Raw genomic sequence first — 19,511 nt, forward strand, 5'->3', positions numbered from 1 at the left:
CCCACGGTATTTAATTCAATTGTTTTTCTGCCTTATTTGGCGACGCCCACGCACGCACCAGGCAGGTTAACGTTATTTCGAATATGACATTGAAACTATAATATCATAATTGATGGTACCTAAAAAATAAATTGATTTCAATCGTTTTATAAAACAACTAGCTTTCGCCCGCGACTCCGTCCGCGTGGAATAGTTACTTTGGCATAACGTTAAATTTAACCCCCACTTCATTTACGTAGAAAGTGAAAATATTTTTTAAATTATAGAATGTTAAGGAGTTATTTTGAATTTATTTATTGGTGCTCCACTTGTATTGGTCTTACCGTGATGTTACATATAGCCTATAGCCTTCCTCAATAAATGAGCTATGTAACACTGGAAGAATTTTTCAAATCGGACCAGTAGTTCCTGAGATTGGCGTGTTCAAACAAACAAACTCTTCAGCTTTATAATATTAGTATAGATTTCATGGGTAGCAACATTATATTGAACAATAAAACGTATATTGGTATTTTCTATTTAATAAACCAGTTTTCCAGGATCTCAAGGAATTTAAGCTAGAAGATAATTTGGTTATGGTAATAAATGAATAAAAAATGTTGTCTTAAAATAAGTTTGCGTTTGTCAGAAGTTAAGCAATCGGCTGGAAATTCAGCGATTATTTTTGTTTAGGACAATGAGCTTATGTTCGTAAAACAATTTTATATTAATAAGACTTTGATTGCATTACGATACGCATGTGCATTTAAATATTTAAACTACAGAAATTATTTATTATTTATTTTTTAATATATCAAAGACCAATATTTAAAAAAGAAACAGTGAAATTAGGATTAACATTAGAGAGAATTGGCATAATTAAATCGACTACAGAAATAAAACGAAAACGGAATACTCAGAACGGACGGTAGGTATACTGATTAGGTCCTTCCGGCGATGTGTTTTAGTCAGGTTTAAATCTAAATGGAAAGGTCACGGTGACCCGTACTGAGTCACAATATCGCTTCGTTTTTAAGTTTTTTGTTCATTTCGTAAAAACCTTCTGGCCACTTTGGTGGGTCACGTGAGGTCTGAGCTCAATTTAGTTGTATATCGATCGACTTATCGGCTATTTCTTTAACCAGAGGCTCGCGATGTCTACGCAGGAGAGATTACATATTTGAGGAACGAAAAATCAGAAATATGTGGATAAAGAAATCTTACTTTTGTTTCTGTAGGTCGTTACTTTTTTTATGGCTATGGTTGGTATGGTTATGGTTATGGTTATGGTTATGGTTCGTGTATGGTTATCATAGTCGCACATACTAGCAGCAGTTGGCATTCGGTGTCTAGTACTACAAATATAGTATTTTAAATACACATTTTGCTAGTTTTTTTTTTCGCAAAAATTGCAAACAGTTTGAAACGTCTGCAATATTGACTTGTAATTTTGCTATAATTGACAGATGAAGCTTAAATCAACAACAATAAAAATAATAATATGTTAAATTAATGTCCATTAATCGGAGCCAGTTAAAGAACGATTATATTGATAAAGTTATAACAATATATTTTATAAACGAGAATTAGTAATAGGGATTGTGTAATTAATGACTGCAGGGTCTATTACGATCCTTATAGTACTGTTTTTGTCTCATTTTGAAGATTAGCGCATCTTGAAAGAGGTTTCAGCTTCCCGATTCAGGGTTGGTGGTATTAAGGTTTTAATGTTTTCGTTATCCAATGATAAAATTTAACACCGCGTGGATCATGCATTCCTCTGCCCAACTACAACAGAAAAAAAATTAAATAAATCCATAAATTATCAGTAGAAAGTGCATTAGTACAATCTAAACCGTATATGTGGTAATAAAGGTACTCTCACAGACAGTTCCAATTGTGAGTATGGACACGGATAGCATCAAATTCAATCGAAAAACAATATTGTTATTTATTTATTTATTTATTTATATTAACGAATACTATCACTTACGTAAGACGTTCAAGGATGATTGTAAATACCGGTTCTATAAAGTTTTGAAAGTATTTCCGCGTTGTATTTTTGAATATCCTTATTAGTCACCGATCCATGGTTTGTTAGTGGTCGTGAATTGTTGAAGTGAGTTTTATGAAATTACTATCGAATCTCAGCCGTGATTATTGCTAAATTGAAATAAGCCTCATTGTTGACACTGAAATGTCCCCGTTCTAAGTTGTAACCCACTTGTTTGGGTTAAAGATACACAATGATCGATTGCAACCAAATCGATACACAAATGAAAATAAATTTTATGTCTTACATTAAAAAAAATACCACCAAAATAATTGTCATGTAGATTTTTTTATTTTTTTTTATTGCTTAGATGGGTGGACGAGCACACCTGGTGTTAAGTGGTTACTGGAGCCCATAGACATCCACAACGTAAATGCGCCACCCACCTTGAGATATAAGTTCTAAGGTCTCAAGTATAGTTACAACGGCTGCCCCATCCTTCAAACCGAAACGCATTACTCCTTCACGGCAGAAATAGGCAGGGTGGTGGTCCCCATCCGCGCGGACTCACAAGAGGTCCACCAGTGCCACCAGTAATAAAGATTACTGGTGGATTTAATATGCCATATATTTCTATAGCATCTATCACGTACATTTTTTTTAAATGTCAATCCTCTAGATAATATATAGCTCTGCATAATTGGAAATATATTAATGTCAACAATTTGTACATACATATAATATAAATCAACTTTACTTAATATTATAAACGCGAAGAGTGAATTTGTTTTTTTCCTTACACGTTCACTTCTTAACTACTCAACCTAATCATCCTGAGATTTTGTATAGAGAGTGAGAGAGAGAATGATATATTAATCTTTTATTCAGAAAACAGTACATACTCTAAAAGGATTGATTTTCTTTTTAATTAACTTGATTGAAAACGTTTTGAAAAGCTAGCTGTTGTTATTAGGATTTTACTAGCTTATGGTATTTAAAATTTCAGCAAGTGTGCATCGATTTTTTATTCCCAGTTTTTTTTTTGTTACCCTTGTAGACAGACGAGCATACGCCCCACTTGAAGACTGATTCGCGACCATGCGGTTCGGATTCGATTGAAATCGGTTGATAATTATGTTTGATGTATGCAAGTATGTATGTATGTATAAAATTTAATCAATATGATATATTGATATTACAGGAAAAATCTGTCGCGGATCATTTCCCAATTAAATATAAATTATTCGTATGTAATGAAATGTAAATAGTTATTTAAATTTCAATTTTATTATCAATGCACTGCCGATTGCACCTATAATTGAGGTGACATCGTATGCAATGTACTTTTCGTATTTCGATTTCTGTACCCTTCACTCGCTTCGGAGAGTCCATGTTCATGTAAACATCTTTCGGGTATAACACAGGAGAAAATCCTAGCTTAAGGTTTATGTTTTTTTAATTCTACGATATGAAATTTATGCTAACGAGTGTTAATTCGATTAACGGTCTATAGGGATATTTCAAATACATCATTCAACTTGTTTCACAACCACATACACAGTCTAATGTGGTTTATGTCGGTGCAGCTGTAATATGATGAATTGCTTCAATCTAGTTTCTACCAAAGGTTATTTTGTATTTAGTATTGAACAAGTGGAAATATTGAATATGGTAATATGTGTATGATGTATTACTAAATAAAATGTTTTCTTTATTATAGATTTGAAGTATTTGTAAGTAGTGTTCAAAATTCGAATTAAATGCTGATACTTCAAGACTTATTGTGTAAGGAAGATTCATTCTATGTATTAAATTTCTTTTTAATTTTAGTTTCCTTGGAAAGGCAAAGGTATATTGAAAATATACTTGTAGCTCCGAAATAAACAATGGTTTTTTTTATTTCGTTTACAAGTATTCCAATATTTTAGTAGATGACATCTATGTAAATTGGTGTATTAAAGTCGTTTAAAAATAGTCGACAGCTTACATACACAACAACTGATTTTCTGACATTTAAAAAAATCACATTCGTAAAGTAAAGTTGCTTAAACGGAAGACGATTATTTCTCAATGTTATCGATACAATCCCTTTACATAATAGTACATTAAAATTAATAATTTCACAGCATTTGTACGTAATTTGTATTATTTATTGTTTCACAGCGCACAACTGTGTGCTGATGATGTAATAATAAAAATTTATACCTGAATAATTCTTTTCTTTATACCTCGAATAGAACTTAAAATCAATATTTTAATTAGGAAAACTTCGTTGCTATCCGGTGTCTCACGACACAACACATCTTTTTTCTTACTTAGTCTTTGGTAGCCTATGGAGCTATTCACGCGGACCGGTAGGTGAGCTCAAGGGCTCAACCTGAGAAAATAGCTAACTCTAGCTCTAGCTTCTTTTTTTCCCTACCTAAGCTGATGGTCTTAAGAGACAATTTCAGCGTAACCTTGTAGGTGAGCTCGCGAGCTCAAACCTGACGAAGTTGCTAACACAAACCCTAGCATGAGCATTGCTTCGCTGAATCTACTACTGGATAGGAATCGCGACCCACTGAGAAGATCCGGCGAGAAATTAAGCAGATTAAATGCTTAATGTAAGTTTCTTCAAATGCACTCTATTCTTTTCAGTCTCTTGCCTTTCGCATCCAGTTCTTACCAGCTATACTGACCAGGTCATCGGTCCACCTTATTGATTATCTGCCCACGTTACGACTCCCATTGCGAGGTCTAAACTAAAAATGTTTAGATTATGGCAACCTGTTGTTTTGTATCTACGTTAGGATAGTTTGAAATTGCTATTTGGGTAACGGTATCTTAATGTCATACTGTATACCTGTATACTGCCTTGTTTACTGTATAGCTGCCAAACTTGGGTATACACGACAAGAGCTGCAGAGTGGGCAGGTCACGTATTGAGTTACACAGACACCAGGTGGACAGTCAACACTACAATCTGGAAAGGGCCAATTAGCAAAAGAAGGGTAGGGAGACCGAAAAGACGATGGGCTGACGACATAACCGAAATAATAGGAAAGGACTGGCAAACTATCGGCAAGGACAGAGATCAGTGGAAAGAACTGGAGGAGGCCTTCACCCGCGGAGGGGTCCATATCCAATAACAAAAACTAACTCTTACTAATAACATTTAGACAATAAGCATTGATAACTAACTAAACATTAACAAATAAATACCACATTTGAAATGAAAGTTAAGGATAAGGAAATATAGGCTTTTTTATTTTATTTATTATTTTATATTATCTTAATGTCATATCTGAGTTTAAATTTTTATACAACATATTATTCATTGGGTTTTTCTTTGATGGAATGATGGAATTTTTTTTAACGATAAGAGTTCATAGTGTACCTGGTGTTATTAAGTCAGGAGCAGGAGCACACAGATATTACGAAGTGCATGTCCCTACCCGTCTTTAGACATGAAGTCCAAGTTGGTTTACTCATTTGCATAATAGACAAGTCATTTATCAGTCACAGAGAAAAAAAAACTGTAGACAAGGATAAGTTCAGGTGGCAGTTGGTAGCCTTGCGGGACGAAAGTGCGTCGTAATCTGAGTGGCGGAATGTTGGCACTAGTTACTTTCCATCAACCTTGAGCGCTGCTAGTCGGTACGATCACCCGAAACTCGTGGAAATACAGCCTGCCCGTGGAGCCTATCTACGCGCCCACGACCTGCTAAATGCCTAACTAGGTTCCGGTTTTGAACGATGAATTTCGTAAATTGGATAATTATTTGGATCAAGAACAACCGGTGACGGATAGGAACGAGAAAATTAATGTTTTTTGTCAACAGGCTTACCAGGATTTTCTGGTCGATCCGTTTTATGTTGAACAGTCTAATGCTGAGGAGTTACGTCCTCGAGAATTCGAGTCTGAACACTTTATTTTAATACATTTTGTATTTATGGCTTGACTTGGCAAACAAAGGTGACCACTGACCACGAGTTAAGCCATAGGTTCGGTGGGGCTATAAAAAATAATAATTTATTTTTCCTACTGTCCCTCTCTTCAAGATGATTAATTACATCGCTGCTGGAATAGGTAACCCGCTCATACGCTCCATGATGAGCAATAAGCGTATTAAATTATTTTTTTATCTTACATCTTGATTACATTGATCATCGTTTGGCAATATTGAAGAGGCTTTTAGGTACGTATTAAGTTATAAGAAACGGATTGCCTGTTAAATTTAAATTTCCGACATAGCCGCTTCACTTAGGACTAGTACATCGAGATTAAAATCTGTCGCCACGGATGGTTTTGAAGATCTCATTATTTCCTACTCATATTGAAATCAAGTCTAAAACTAGCATACAAAATAAAAACAAAGTAGTGAATCCAACAATGCTCTTACATGCAAATAATTAATTACATCACCATAATTTTAAAATTAATATCATCAATCCATACAGAGGAGGGCCGTTCGGATTGTCGATAATCCCATTCTCTCGGATCGTTTGGAGCCTCTGGATCTGCGGAGGGATTTCGGTTCCCTCTGTATTTTGTACCGTATGTTCCATGGGGAGTGCTCTGAGGAATTGTTCGAGATGATACCAGCATCTCGTTTTTACCATCACACCGCCCGCCACCGGAGTAGAGTTCATCCATACTACCTGGAGCCACTGCGATCATCCACAGTGCGTTTCCAGAGATCTTTTTTGCCACGTACCATCCGGCTATGGAATGAGCTCCCCTCCACGGTGTTTCCCGAGCGCTATGACATGTCCTTCTTCAAACGAGGCTTGTGGAGAGTATTAAGCAGTAGGCAGCGGCTTGGCTCTGCCCCTGGCATTGCTGAAGTCCATGGGCGACGGTAACCACTCACCATCAGGTGGGCCGTATGCCCGTCTGCCTACAAACGCAATAAAAAAAAAAAAAAAAAAAATCAATGCCTTTGATTTGGTCTAAGAAAATGAAAGTTCAAGGTACCAAAATGTGTGGTATGATATGTTTGAAATATTTCTATTCGAAGAAGGTACTTGAGGAAGGTTCCATTAAGGTTTTAAATAAATGTAAGTATTTAAAAAAGTGGAGGAATTTTAGTTCGAAAAGGAATCCTGGAACTTGACTGGGAAAACGCTAGGAAGAAGAAGAAGAAGATCTGGCCAGAGGCGACTATACTCTGGTTCAAATACTCTCAAATGTACTATCATTTACAATTTGCGCGAGATCCGATGAAAATACTAAAATTTATTGTTATAATTATGTATGATGGAACATTGTAATTACTATGCATGGAATTAAATAAAGATTATTATTATTATTTATTTATATTTATTTAAAATCTTATTAATTACATAAGATTTCCGCTGATGGCGGTGTCTACGACACAAGCCACCAGTGGTTAGGACTCCAGAGTGAGAAACCTCCTCACAATGCGTGCAGTATCGAGGATAACTGCTTTCTGTATTAGGCCCTTAACCCAGCTGGATAACGAAAGTTTCTTAAGATGTTGATCGAAACTTTTCGCTATCAAGCCGTGTACCGATACAACTATTGGAACAATGATGGTTGAATCAACATGCCACATGGCGGTAGTCTCGTGGGCCAGGTCTAAATATTTTATTAATTTGTCCTCTTCTGCCTTCACGAGGTTCTCGTCATGAGGAATGGTGACATCAACCAACACTGCTCGACGCGCAGATCGATCTATTATCACAATATCAGGTTTATTGGCAACAATATACCTATCCGTGATAATAGATCGGTCCCAGTAGAGCGTAACATGACCACTATCAAGAACTGGTTGAGGTTGGTATTGGTAATAAGGTACAGCAGAATCAAGAAAACCATATTTCAGAGCAAGTTGTTGATGGATAATCCTAGGCACTTGGTTATGTCTATGCAAGTACTCGCCGTTAGCAAACCGAGAACAGCCAGAAACAATATGTCTAATAGACTCTCCCGGACGGTGGCATGCCCGACAAATGTCGACCGTCCCATCCTTTAGTATATATTTCCGGTAGTTGTTCGTCATGATAACTTCGTCCATAATTGCAAAGATAAAACCTTCAGTTTCCCCAAAGGGGTTACTGAATCGTAACCAGGCCACGGAAGCTAATTGGTCTACATTAGGCCCTGTGAGAGCCCGGTAGAACCTACCGTGTAACTCCTTGCTCCTCCATACGGTTATGCGATCTGAAATACCCTCTACCTTCAGCCTCTTCCAATTCCCGTTAGCTAAGGATAGCGGAGTTAGCCCCTTATCGACTGCAACAACATCTCGATACATATTCACGTTCATCTTAAGGAAATATTCCCTAAGGTTGTATATCTCTCGGTTATGTAGATCCTTGGCATTCAAAATACCACGACCCCCACATTTCCGAGGAATATACAACCTCATTACAGACGAACGTGGATGATGCATTCTGTATGCCGTTAACAATCGCCTGACTTTTCTGTCCAGTACGTCCAGCTCTGATTGCGTCCACCTTAGTATGCCAAAGGAATATGTTAACATAGGCATGACCCAACCATTAAACGCTCGGATTTTGTTTCCGCCTGATAAATGGCTTTTTAAGACCTTTATAAGACGACCAAAAAACCGATCTCTAAACGATTGTTTCATATCTGCGTCAACAATATTCAGCACTTCAAACATACCAAGGTACTTGTAAGTTTCCGATTCACAAAGAGACTTGAGGATCACACTATGGTTAAGTAGTAAGCAATCTGAGCTTACAACTTTACCTCTCTGTACATCTATGAACGCACATTTATCAACACCAAATTCCATCCCAATGGCTTTACTAAAACTGTCGGTTATTTTTAGTAAACTCATTAAGTCTGGTTTTTTGGAAGCAAATAATTTGAGATCATCCATGAACAAGAGATGTGATATAGCCTCAGCTCCTCTGCGAAGTCGGTAGCCTAGCGTTGAATCTTTAAGTAATGTACTTAAAGGATTAAGCGCCAAACAAAACCACAAAGGACTCAGACTGTCGCCCTGAAAGATACCCCGCTTAATCCTTATTAAATTCGGGGCAGCAGAAGAAGTCATCTGACCTGGTTGACTAAGAAACGTAGACCATTGACCCATGCATGAGCTAAGAAAGGAGCATAGTATGGGATTTATTTTATATAGCTCTAAAACTCTCATTAGCCATGTATGAGGCACAGAGTCATACGCTTTCTTATAATCAATCCAAGCCATATGAACGTTCCTCTTACCCCGCCGAACTTGTTGAGTAATGGTCATGTCAATGAGTGGCAAATATTTTGTACCTCGAGACCCAGCCTTACATCCATTCTGATTAGGTGATAAAATGTTATTATTAAAAATGTGGTTTTGAATTTTGATTCTCAAAATGGATGTAAGTAGCTTATAGATTTTAGGTAAGCATGTAATTGGTCTGTAATTCTTGGGATCCGAGGTATTGCCAGATTTATAAATCAAATAAGTGATACCAGATGTCATGAAATCTGGGAGTGATCCCATCTCAAGGGCCTGTTGGAATTGAGCTGCCAGGCGTTCATGTGAACTTCGGATCCACTTGATCCAGTAACTGTGCAGTCCGTCCGGTCCCGGACTTTTCCAATTTGGCATCGAACGTACTGCACGAGCAACATCAATGGCGGATATTGTTATTGGATCCATCTCTTTATACGATTCACATTCCCGCCTGACAGTTTGTATCCATTCCCCTTCAGAGTGACCAATGGGTATCGACCAAAATTATTATTATTATTATATTATTATATTATATTATATTATGTGAAGTAGTTTTCTCTCGAGTTCTTGACTCGGTTTAGTTCCTAGCTCCCGCCCTGAAACCTTCAGGGAAGAGGAGGTTCGGACTCCCTTGAATTTATGAAAACTGTATTACCCAAAACTTTACTTATTATTGTGCATGTGTGTATGGCTGCTTGTTTTTGTATTATGTGTATGTTTATATTTGCCTCCAGTTTGTCTATGTATCTATGTATACTTTTTGCCACCACGCCCGTTGCGCCTATTACTATGGGGATGGTTTCTGTGTGTGTATTCCAGAGTCGTGTTAGTTCTACTTTTAAGGGGTGATATTTACTAAGTTTTTCCAGTTCTTTTGGTCCTATATTGTAGTCAGATGGTACAGTTATATCTATTAAGTAGGTTTTATTTTCTGTCTTGTCTATGTATATTATGTCTGGTCTATTGTGCTTTATTGTAACGTCCGTCTGCACTGGTATCTCCCACATTAGCTTCGCGGAGCTGTTTTCTTTTATCTGAGGTTGAGTCAAATTCACCTTCCACCATAGCGAGTCTAATTCAAAATTGTGTTTTCTTCCTATTGCCCACCAAATATACTTTACTATGTTGTTATGTCTGTTCACATAGTAAGTGCCGGCCAGTTTTTCACATCCCGAGATTATATGCTCTATGGACTCGTCTTTTGCTAGGCATAGGCGACACTTATCATCGACAGATTTCTTTAGAATATCTCTTTCTATTTGTCTCGTAATTACTGCCTGATCTTGTATAGCGAATACCGAAGATTCTAACGTGGGGGACACGATTTGTTTCTTAAGCCAGCGGAACGAATACTCTCGATCTATATTACCCTTCTCTATAACGGACCTACGGAATTGTCCATGTAGCGGTTTCTCTTTCCATTTACTGATGCCAGTCTTTATTACTGCTTTCTTAATTTCAGTATCGGTGTAGTTTCTGTTTTCTGTTAATTCTATTCTTACTGCATTATTTTTACCATCTTTGTGTATTGAATGTTTATCTCTATGTTTATCGTGTTTAACTATTGCTTTTATGATTTGGTCCTGTTCATTGTTTAAATATTGCCTAAATTTAATAATCTGAGTTTTGTGTAACATTTCTATATTTATAAGTCCTCTGCCTCCTTCTTCTATGGGTAAATAGAGTCTTTCGATATCCGCTTTTTGTTGTTGGGCTTTATTCAAAGTGAGTATCTTCCTTGTCTTTATATCTATTTTGTTTAAGTCACTATTTTTGTAGTTTATTATTCCAAACGTGTATAAAAGAACTGGTGTGGCATAAGTGTTGATGGCCGTTATGAGGTTTCTCGCGCTAAGTTGTGTGTTAGTGATGCATTTTACTCTTTTGAAGTACTCTCTTTTCACCTGATCCTGAATTCTTTTATGATCTATTTTGCCTGCTTCATCTATACCTAAGTATTTATAATTTTCGTCTTCCTTCAAATGTTCGAAGTTTAAGCCACTCAACAGTATGTGACCTTCGCTCTGGTGCTCAGCTCTCCTTCCAGATGTTAAATGAAGCACATTGCATTTATTTAAGCCAAATTCCATTCCTATGTCTCTAGTAAAAATCTCTGTGCTATCAAGTAAAACTTTGAGGCTGTTCTTATTGTTGGCATATAACTTTAAATCATCCATGTACAATAAATGGTTAATAGCTGTATTGTTTTTAAGTTTGTACCCTTTTTGTATGTATTTATTCAGAAGGAATGATAAGGGATTTATACCTAAGCAAAACAGTAGTGGTGACAGCGAATCGCCTTGGAAGATACCACGGCGGACAGCTATTAGGTCTGTTGTCACAGAGGCATTCACGCCACGGGCCGCCATGATCACCTTCCATGAGGGCATAACCTTTTTTAGAAAGTCAATGATAGTAGGTGAGCATTTATACAATTCAAGAACTTTAAGTAGCCAGTCATGGGAAATACTATCAAAGGCCTTTCGATAATCAACCCAGCCCATACTAAGATTTTTCTGACACTGATGGGCGTCTTCCAGGATTGCTTTATTAATCATGAGATGATCCTTACAGCCCCGAGCGCGACGTCTACATCCTCTTTGTTCTGGAGCTAATATATCATTAGTTTCGCAGTGTTCGTATAGTTCGTTTGCAATTATAGAGGTGAGGAGTTTATACATGGTTGGCAGGCAGGCTATTGGTCTCCAGTTCTGTGGATATTGTGTGTTATCATTCTTTGGAATTAAAATAACTTGTCCAGTGGTGAACCATTCTTCCAGCGTCTCTCTTCCATCTAATAGTTTGTTGTATAAGTGAGTAATGTGTGGGTGTATGTTAGTGAGGTATTTTAAGTAATAGTTCTGTATTTTATCGAGTCCAGGCGTTTTCCAATTATGTGTTTTTCTTATTGCGGTTTTTACTCTTTCTACAGTTATCTCTTGAAAGTTATGCTTATGTATATCATCTGTTTCATTCTGTATGTCTGCTATCCATTCTGCCTGTTTATTGTATGGTATAGGTTGTGATAAGATGGAACTCCAAAATTGTTGTATGTTTTCTTTTGTTGGAATTTCTGTCGGACTTTTTTTATTTGCACTAAGTGATCTGTAAAATGCATGTTGGTTTTCGCGAAATTGTTTGTTTTGTTCCTTTCTCTTATTAATATCTTCATACCTCTTTATCCTACCTGCCAACGCTTTGACTCTCTGGCTTAAAACTTCAACTGTCTTGTCATGGTCCATATCACTGAATATCTTGTACTTTTCATAAAGTTTATCTTTAATTTTTATCAGTCTTCTGCTATTGACTCCTTTCTTAATTTCCACCAATCTACCTAGTTCTTTTCTAATGTCCTCAAGTTTATTCTTTATTCTTCTTTTCCAAGGGGGATCACTTCTGGGTTTTATTGTAGTGCGAGGTGTGAATGGCTTTTGCCCATTGGCAATAATGAGTGTCTTTGCCGTTGCATAAATTATGTTATTTAGTTCTCGTAAGGTGTTATGTGTATCTAATAAATTAGGAATGTATGTGTTAATTTTACCTAAATTGGCGATGAAAGTTTTATTAAATTTTGGTTTTGGTAGACAAGGTCGGTCTGTTATACATGTCTCCTTTGTTTCTGATAGTACTTGTAAAAACTGTAAAATAATTGCCTCGGGCTCATCTAAGCTTTGTGTTTGCTGTGTATGCATATCTATATTAAAAGTCCCTATTTTATCTAAAGTGTACTGATCTGTACGTATATCTGTAATCTCATCGTCTAGTAGTTGGTTAGCCTGTGTGTAAGGTGAAACATTGACGTTGTCTGTGGGTGTATGTTCCAGTACAGTCGTCAGTGTAGGTTGTGTATTGTTCACTAAAGGTGATGGTATAACTAAAATTGTATTGTTGTCAGGTAAATTACTGTTTGTTTCCCTATTAGATTGTTCTGCTCTCATTTTAATTTCTTGTAATAGCTGTGTTGAAACCCATTTTCGGTTGATTATGCTTCGGGCTTGGTTGGATAGTGTGTTGCCTGTGAATTTATGTATCTTAGGATTATTTGGATTTCTTTCTTTAAAATACATTTCTAAACGCTTCATAAAACCTACTCCTTCTGCCTTAGCCTTATAGTAACAAAACATTAATTCGTGTATCTCTTCTGTTGACCACTTCCTTCTCGAATCATTAGTGTCTACTGAACTTGTCATGGTCTCTACCAATGGACCGGCAGAGCTAGTGGGAAGTTCCCCGCTCTGCAAAGTTACATCGGTGTCTCGGTTATGGTCGGCTGTGGTCCTTTCGGGTTCCCTGGCTCTCGCCCGCCTGTTCAACGAGAAGCCACTGACGGTCCGTATACTGTCACATCCAGCGTCAGCTCCAGACGTGCCCCGACGATCACCCTCGGGTAGCGACATTAAACGTTTACTTTTATTTCTTCTCTCCATTTGTTTGGGGGTTGACATGGCCCTTTTGGTCAACTGATTGGTAATTTCGTTTCAGATGTCCGCCTCTCACGTGGCTTAGATGTTTTACACGGACGTGGGGTTGGGCTTTGAGAGGCAATATTATTATTATTATATTATTATTATTATTATTATATGTATGATATGGTAGTGAAACCTGTCCATGCTTCCATTAAGAGAGTCTTAAATGTACGAGAGATGGGCCATCTGACAGGGAGATCACCATCACCCATGGTACTACAATACGACTGCCCTTGCCCTCTCTCATCCGACTTGCGATCTCCACCCGGGGTCAGAACCCAGAGTAGGGGGGTTCCTGCGGTCAACGCTACATCCAGATTGGCGGCATCACCCCGAGGACGCCCGACCGACGGGCCGTCTCGGCAGGGCCGGCAGGCCGCCCCAGTCGGTGCCACTGGTATCCTGGAATACTCCGCTGGACCAGAACCAGCTTGCCAGGTCGAATACATCACCAATTAGATCCTATACATGTAAACCTACTGAGAGGTATTATCTCAACGAGAAAGTTGTTGATGAGAAAATCTGTTGCATGGCTTAGAAGAACCGACGCAAATACAAAAAGAGGGACATAATTTTAAGACACCTGATCAAATCACCTTTGTGTGAAAACAACATTGGCCTACTTTTTAATATAATACAAAAATAGATTTATTTTATAAATAGCTCTAAAAGTATAAAAATGTCCTTTCCCTCACGCTTTCCAGTACAACCTTGAGTCTATTGTGGTCAATGATCTAATAACGTTTGAGTAAATGTGATAAAACTATTTTTTGTGATTTAAACAAACAAAAAAACAAAAAAAACACATCAAAGAAATGCTATAAAAATATTGGCTGTGTAGTCTCCGCCTAGCATACCACTACCTTTCTCGTGGGCGCGATAAAACGGTAGGCAGGTACCTCCACCCTGCCTATTTCTGCCGTGAAGCAGTAAATGCGTTTCGGTTAACTATACTAAGACCTTAGAACTCACATCTCAAGGTGGACTCTATGGACTCCGGTAACCACTTAGCAACAGGTGGGCCGTGCGCTCATCCACCCGTCAATGTAAAAAATAAAAATGATTCTCAAAGTATTAATCTCAGCGTACTGCGACCCCCGGCCAGCGTTAAAGGTGATAAAGCGTATTGTAAACTCGCACGAGTAGCTACTGCCTTCCTGCGTATTTCAACTCTGAATTAGTTGTGCATTTTGGTTTAAGCAATGAAGCAGCTGTTATCAGTTCCATGAGACTACAATAGACCGTAACACCAGTAAATTAGTTTCACGTCATTACGGATCCTCCCGATTCATTAACGGTGCTTTTAGGTACCAAAAGCACCGGTCACCGGTTGAAGATTTCACAGTAGTTGAGAAAAACTGAAGAGAATTGAAATCATTAGGTACCATAATATATTGTTTAGTTGAGATTCGCAATCAGATCTATTTTCGTAAAATTTTGCAACAGTTCCTATTGAGATTATTTTTGTAATAAAATCTTCATAAAAAGCAATTTCAATTTTTTCTGATTGTTAACAATAGTTTTTAATTAAGATCATTGCTAAATAAAATTCTATATCTTAAAACCAACAACAGAACAATTGGGCTAATAATACTTTGCCAAATATTAAAAATGGAACACGATTTCCAAAGCCTACTTAGGATTAAATAAACAAATGAAAACCAATCCATTATGTCGAAGATACGCCTCCATCGCGTGCGGTACCTTAAAAAAAACAAACACAAATCGCGAAGAAGACTCCGAAAAGGAAAGACTTATACTAGAAAGTAATGTGAGTAACAGAGAGAACAAACGTATTCATGAGTGAGCGAGAAGTACTGCTGCGAAAGCTACAAATTAGAGTGAGACAGCAATCGAAAAGAAATACTGGGGGGATAGTGAAATTGCTGAGCTAACTTTCACTGAGCTCTTTTCGGTTACGTCAATCCAAGTTATGCAACTTTCGATGAGATTATGACTGTGTGACACTGATTCGAATGATGGCTGGAAGTAATCAATTTCTTCTGGTGTAGCTTCCGGTGCTGATTTCGAGATACAGAAGCCTTTTGATATTGACATTTGATAAATGATTTGATTTACGATTTCTCGACTCTTGTCACGATTCAAAATTATAAAATGAGATCGAATTTTGCACTAGATACTAAAGTGTATTTTTATCGTATTTAATATCTTCCGTGTTGCTTTAATAAAACGTTGGTGTGACGAAAGCGGTTGATGAGAAATGAAATAATTAAAAAGCAATGGCAACAGCGTCGAGATGGTTAGCTGAATGTTACTAAACGATGTTACACAAACCCTTACGACAACTCAGAGTACCTCGTTACGCTCATTTTACCATTTTCTTAATCGTCTTTTGATGATTCCCATTATTGTTGACGATGCTCATCGCTTTGTTATTTCACTGCAATTACACGGCTTATACTTTCACTATTATGTCTTCTGAGGTAGGTAGTGTGTATGTACCATTGCCGACGTTTATTTACGCTTGTTATCTATTTTGTTAGTAACGCCTTCTGTTTTTTTTTTATAGCTTCGGTGGGTGGACGTGCTCACAGTCCACCTGGTGTTAAGTGGTTACTGGAGCCCATAGATATCTACAACGTAAATGCGCCACCCACCTTGAGATATCAGTTCTAAGGTCTCAAGTATAGTTACAACGCCTACCCCACCCTTCAAACCGAAACGCATTACTGCTTCACGGCAGAAATAGACAGAGTAGTGGTACCTACCCGCCCGGACTTCCTACCACCAGTAAAATTTTCGGCATTTTAGCAAAATTTTGAATCATATGGTCAAATTTCTGATATCTTACATTGAAGTCCTATAAAAGTGGAGAAAGTTCCAAACAAACAAATAAATTGGTTCACATAAATGAGAATTGCTTTCGAATTGTTCGTTTCCATTTTAAAAAAAAAGAATTATATTATCTACTTTGATTCACGAGGTATAAACTGAATAATGGCAATTATTACTCCTTAATTAATTAATTACCCCTTAACCTGGAACATGTGCTTGATTCGCCGCAGAAACAGATAAAATGGTGGTACCAACACGCAAAGGTTCCCAATAGGCTCTACCATCACACGTGATTCACTTAAAATCCTTGTACATGTTAATTTTTGTGAAATCAAATTTTATTTTCATTATTACTGTTTTTTAAAACGACGCTATAATGAAAACGAAAGAGAACATGTGTTTTATGCCTGCGATCATTCATGGCCACATTCTTATGTCTAATTAAAACAAGACAGGAATTGTCCTAGATCTTAAGTGATATATTAGACGCATCTCTTCTTGCTCTAATGCCGAAACACAATACACCACTGTACTGCAAATTCACGAATCCTCCTCTACTAACATTTCAAGTACTTTATCTTTGTCAAACATGTACTCTAAATTTGTGGATGCTATTTTTATATTAGAGATGTTTTCTATTTAACACAATCCTTTGACCGGATTTCGTTAAATGAACACACACATTCATAAATCATTTTTACTACTTCTGTATGTGTTCCACGTTCAACGTCAACGATTACATTGTGCTGTTTGTGTCTGTGTGTGTGTACGTTTGTGTGCGTAAAGGCACTGTTCTTACTCTGTGTCCGGATTCAGTATTGGCACGCTGTGTGCCTGTGTGCGTTTAGTTTAGCGTTCACAATGAAAGTACTCGACGGTTGCAATATTTGGGTCACAGTTCCAACTTTGATTATAAAGATTAGAAGTACCGTGTGAATCATCGTACATCTTGTGGCTTCTTCTACACTATGTTTGATAATTATTTGATAAATTACATGATTAGAGTTTTTTGTTTGTATAGATTCTAACAGTCTGTGTCGGTTTGTAGAAAATAGTTTTAATAGCGTTGGAGCTATGTTTGTTTTCCACATACCTATATACTTTTATTTTGCTGCAAGAAGAATAATAAAAACTGTTCAGCATTTATAATTTTTGATGCATTAATGTTACATTAGTTTCTTGTTCCACAAAAATCGTAATAACACCTTTCACATACCTCCCCGCGTTCCAACTGTTTCGTCATACTAAACTACTTTCATTTTGGTCGATTCATTTTCATAATTTCAACGCTATCTTCAGCCGGTGTTACTTTATTCATGACAGCATTATGCTTGTTCATTACTCTAATTCGGTACGGTTATCGTTATTGCAAATTCAATGACTGAAATATAATGTCGTTTTAGATAGAGAATTCCTGGTTAATTCAGAAACAGATTATGTTAAACTAAATATTGCGTTTATTGGTGCTGGTAAGTTAATTATATATTTCAAACTGAATCGATGGTGCAGTAGTTAGCTGATCTCACTGTTGCGTCGAGGGTCGTAGGTTCGATTTTTGACTGATGTGACGTCTATCTCTAATAATCGACTGAAATCAGATGGGCCATCAGGTCGTTTATCTTTCTATGCAATAAAAATATATTCGGGTTATTTTCTGTTGGCATTGAGATATTCGGTACAGCGAGTTTGAAGCTTTTGTTGTCATTTTTAAAAGTAAAGTATTTAAAAAAGTAATGAAGAAAAAGTATTTAATTTAAGAATAAAAGAAAAAGTATTTAACGAAATTCAGGCTAAATTATTTTCGGTTGGCATTGAAGTTCTTTATTAAGTACAATATTTTCTTCGGTTTTCGCGAGGCCTACGCACATTTAAAACTATTTGTAAGGTTTAATCTCGCCTTTTTATTGTCATTGTATTATTTCCGATGGATGTTTCGAATTTTAATACTTAACAGATTTAGTCACGGACTACTGAGCGTATTGACCGTAAGAGTGGTTTTAATTATGTCCATAGAATAAATAATAATGAGCTGTAAGGCGATGAGTTGTTAAATTCGACTGATCGTGGCCACTGCTGACTACTCTTTGACACAGGGGTTTTAATTATGTCCATAGAATAAATAATAAAGAGCTGTAAGGCGATGAGTTATTAAATTCGACTCATCGTGGCCACTGCTGACTACTCTTTGACTCCGGTTCGCGCAGGTATCAGTTTTTCGACGGATCTTCAAGCAGATCGCGGTTTCGATCCGGTAGTAGATGCATTCGCCAAGCTGCTGCTCTTGAGTTGTTCCCAACTTGGCTGAGCTCGTGCTCCTCCAACTCGCCTGGTGAAATTGGAAAGACCTCCGGTCACCAGTAATCACTCCTTCATAAAAAAATTAAATAAAGGCCTGTAAGCTTAAGCGTCGACGTATGGTTAGGACAGATATCATATTATCAATGGGAAACTCATTTGAGGTACGAGGTTCTACTTCTTCTTAGTCGAATACTTCATTGCTGAAGGTCGTGTCCCTGAAAGCCCTTCGTGGCTCTTTGTACCATCAGCTTCCATTTGCTTCGGTTTTCGGCTTCTCTCAGGGCGTTCGCAACAGAGAGTCCAGTGAGCGCAGTTATCTGATCTGACCAACGGTAGGTAGGTACGAGGTATTCTTCAAATACGTCGTATGGTTGCTTCGTGGCAGAAATATACAGGGCAGTAATGTGGATCGGTTCGAATTAAGAAAATCTTTTAGTTGTTACGCAAATTTTGCGGAATTGATTGATTCGCCTTATGTCACTGACCCCATTAATTGATAATAGAAGTAAATGAAATAATGGCCCTTCACCGAATTTACTGGAGAATTGTTATAAATAAATATTCAATCAGTCTCCATCGTATATAAATTGGTATGAATTCTAAATGTTGATATATAACCTTACAAAATGTGTGAAGGTTACATTCATGGTCGTCGATAAGGGACATTTGATTCTCGGTGCATGTTATTCAAATTGTTTAGCATCATTTAGAGAGCGGGTCAATGTGTTTTAACTGGATGTAGGAGAAAAATATTTTATAATTTGAATTTGAAAT

The 19,511-nt window shown here is 37.2% G+C and overlaps 1 long non-coding RNA gene across 1 annotated transcript; it reads right to left on the reverse strand.

Annotated features, from left to right (window-relative positions):
- Positions 1-767: 767 nt before the first annotated feature.
- LOC134198847 (uncharacterized) lies at positions 768-18,146 on the reverse strand. The gene is made up of 2 exons (XR_009973092.1): positions 17,656-18,146; positions 768-1,767 (listed from the first exon to the last, which is right to left on the reverse strand). It is a non-coding gene; the product is annotated as an uncharacterized LOC134198847 (long non-coding RNA).
- Between the last annotated feature and the right edge of the window lie 1,365 nt (positions 18,147-19,511).

The sequence above is a fragment of the Bombyx mori genome, chromosome 5, assembly GCF_030269925.1.
Source record: "Bombyx mori chromosome 5, ASM3026992v2".
In the NCBI taxonomy this organism is placed as follows: Eukaryota; Metazoa; Arthropoda; class Insecta; order Lepidoptera; family Bombycidae; genus Bombyx; species Bombyx mori.